This window comes from Muntiacus reevesi, chromosome 3 (assembly GCF_963930625.1).
Source record: "Muntiacus reevesi chromosome 3, mMunRee1.1, whole genome shotgun sequence".
Taxonomy (NCBI): Eukaryota; Metazoa; Chordata; class Mammalia; order Artiodactyla; family Cervidae; genus Muntiacus; species Muntiacus reevesi.
The window spans coordinates 38,479,556-38,483,238 of NC_089251.1; positions in this window are offsets into that span (position 1 = coordinate 38,479,556).

Here is a 3,683-nt window from a genome sequence, read left to right on the forward strand (position 1 = left end):
GTAGAAGTTTTGATTCTTAATAAGCATCTCTTAAGTCACTTTGTTTCTCCAATGCCCATGTCTGCAACTAAGCTCAGAGACATTGACTTCATCACCCTTTCAGTAACCACTCCCCATCCTTCAAGAGACAGAACCAGAACACTCATAAAATTCTTATGATTTCAGGGGTTCTTGGAAAGTCACTTGTTTGAATAATATTAAATTCAGAAAATTAAACTTTTAAAAATTCCCTAAATGTTTATAGAGCCAAGCTATGGACATAATTATTAAAGTAAAAATTAAATTGAACTTTAAAAAAGCCTATCTTTGATGTGTTTTGTTTTTGTTCTCAATTTTCAAAGGAAAAAAAATGAAAAATTTGTGAAATTTCTTAGAACACTTATATTTGGTGGTATAATTAGATTTAAGTCAAGAATGATAAAACATTTTTTAAAGCTTTATTTACTTTTGAGTATGCTGGGTCTTTATTGCTCATGGGCTTTTCTTTAGTGGCAAGTGAGTGTGCAGGCTTCTCATTGTGGTGACTTCTCTTGTTGCAGAGTATGGGCTCGAGGGCACGTGGGCTTCAGTAGTTCTGGTTCCTGGGCTCTAGAGCACAGGCTAAATAGTTGTGGCTCATGGGCTTGGTTGCTCCACGCCATGTGGGATCTTGCTGGACCAGGGGTCAAACCCATGTCTCCTGCATTGGCAGATGGATTCCTTACTACTGAGCCACCAAGGATGCCCTAAGATGTCCTTGACTCTAAGATTATCTTATACCACTGAGAGAGAAAAATGTTGCCAATGAAACTGATACAATGCATTCTTATCACTTAGTGTTTCTTTCATATTCATTGAACGCTTTTTCAAACTTATTTAGATATAGTTTTTTTCATTATATTGTCACTCTTGTATGTCCTTTAAAAGGAAAATATATTCAGAATAAATTTGGTGTGATATTCCTCAGATTTCTTCCTATTCAGAGTCTGATCCTTCTGAGTCACTTTTTGAGTTGAGTCACTACTGTTCTTTGTCTTGGAAAAGACCCTGATGCTGGAAGGGATTGGGGGCAGGAGGAGAAGGGGACGACAGAGGATGAGATGGCTGGATGGCATCACCGACTCAATGGGCATGAGTTTGAGTAAACTCCGGGAGCTGGTGATGGACAGGGAGGCCTGGTGTGCTGCGATTCATGGGGTCGCAGAGTCGGACACGACTGGGCGACTGAACTGAACTGAACTGAACTGATTCTTTTTCTCCTTACGATATTGTCCTCTAAGGACCTATCATAAACATCGCTGATGATGCAGCGTTTCTTTAACACACGCTTCTCTATTGTCTTCAAGGTTTTCCTTCAGTTGGCTGACACTTACCCTACAAGTTTTGGTGTGCACGTGCAGGCCATGACAGCTGTTAGCATTGCTGCCTGGCTTGCTGCTGCGTAACAAACCGCTGCTGACCTTAGTGTCTTAGACAGCAGCATCATTTACTGTGTTTAAGGTCTGTTGTGTGGGCAGGGCTTCGTAGGGAGGTTCATCTGTGCTCCACACAGAGTCCATGGCAGTCCTGCTCGAGGCTGGAGGACCCGCTTCCAAGGCAGCGCTCAGACGGCTTGCAAGGTGGTACTGACTGTCCCCTTCAGCTAGGCCTGAGAACCAGGGGCCTCTCCACGTGGCATGGGCTTCCTCAGAGCATGGTGGCTGGTTTCCAAGAATGAGCATCCCCAAAGAGAAGGCCAGGTAGAAGCAATAACATTTTTAATGGCCTCCCTTCATAATTCACTCAGCATCACTTTTACCTCACTATTGTATCAGCTGAGGCAGTCATACCCACTCCCTCCAACCGTCCCACCAATGCAAGGGGAGGGGACATGCATTCCGTTCTCTGATGGGAGCTTGGCTAGGTTCTGGAAGAACATGTGAGAGACTGAAATATCGTGTTCATTTTTGGAAATACAATCTGGCACAGTGATTAAAAGAGGCATCCCAATTACAAAGATGGAAGAATGGGGGGTGGGGGTGATGTGCTTGTTAAATGTGATGAAACACATTACTTGTTATGTGAGTACCCCATCTCACTCATCTGTCTACACCCCTCCTTGCCCTTGATTTATCGCAGACATTGCTAATCAATCATGGTACTTGTTTTCTCTTGAGCTTCACAAGCTTTATCACACTCTATTAGTAGCCACTCCCTACTGTTGGCAGGTGAGCCCAAACTTACTATCCTGAGTCTAGAGAGGGTTGCCCCATGAAGCCAGCTAGCCTCCTGAACCAGGATCATTACCTTAGTGTGGACCCCCCCCTTGATCCTCAGCTTTGTCAGTATCCCCACCTGAAATGATGAGGCCCTCCTGCACTAGATAGTAGAAACTGACCATGCAAAAACCAGGATGGCACTTCCCTTATGATACAGTGAGGGTTGAGTCTCAAGTACCACAGTGCTTAAGATTGCCAACTGGTGCAACTTCCTCTTTTCGTATCAATTTCTCTGAGGTGCTGTGTTGTTCTGAAGGCTTCCTGTGAGTGTGGAATTAGAGGCAGGCATTATTGAAAGCATTTAGAAAGAATTCATACAGGCCTTGTTCAGTCGCTCAGTTGTGTCTGAATTTTTGTGACCCCCTGGATTGCAGCATACTAGGCTTCCCTGTCCTTCACTATCTCCCAAAGTTAGCTCATTGAGTCGGTGATGCCATCCAACCATCTCGTCCTCTGTCATGCACTTCTCCTCTTGCCTTCAGTCTCTCCCAATATCAGAGTCTTTTTCCAATGAGTTGGCTTTTCACATCAGGCAGGTGGCCAAAGTATTGGAGCTTCAGCATCAATCCTTCGAATGAATATTCAGAGTTGATTTCCTTTAGGATTGACTGGTTTGACCTCCTTGCAGTCCAAGGGACTCTTTGAGTCTTCTCCAGCACCACAGTTCAAAAGCATCAATTCTTGGCCTTAATGAAGCCTGAAATAATCAGAGCATCACAGAGCAGTGAGTCCCTTGAATACTGGGCACATTTTTACTGCCAGTTCCTCTCTGCTTCTGTGTTAACATATGGCTCTTTGCTAGGTGTGGTGGTAAATTGTGGACTGTTTTCATAAGGGATCCAGAAATAGTTCTCATCGTGGGGCCTAGGCCCTTCAGGCAAGGGCTGCTACGTAGAGAGAGATGCTTTCCTTTTGGTCACCAGATGGTCCCCTGAAGTAGGTGACGCCCGTAGGCTTTGCATTGTACAAGACAGCCTTGTGCAACATGAGTAGAATATCACCATCTGCATCAGATGCTATGTCTAATTTGGAAAATAAATCGGCCATTGGCTTTTAGTTATGTTTCTAAAAAGGATCGGCTTTGCCTAGAAAACCCCGGTCGCTGAAGGCCTTGCTACCCTCATCGTGCTGTGTAGCTGCCCTCCTTACTCTGGATGAGATTAGGTCGCCAGGCTTCTCTTTCCACGGAACTCTTCCTTAGAGCTGGGCTCTACCCTGCAGGCCTTATGGGCTATATAATAAATCCCTAGAAGGGCCTGATGCTGCTCCTGAGAGAACCTGCGGCATTGGGCACTTGCTGCTCTCAGATCCCTTGGGACCTGCTGACAGCAGTCCTGTCCCTCATCCATCCAGGTGAGGACTCGGGGCTGCCAGAAAATGTCCCCTACCCCTCGGCCCCACACCCTGAGTGCTACCTGGAGTGGTGAGAAGTCCTTTGGCCTGTGG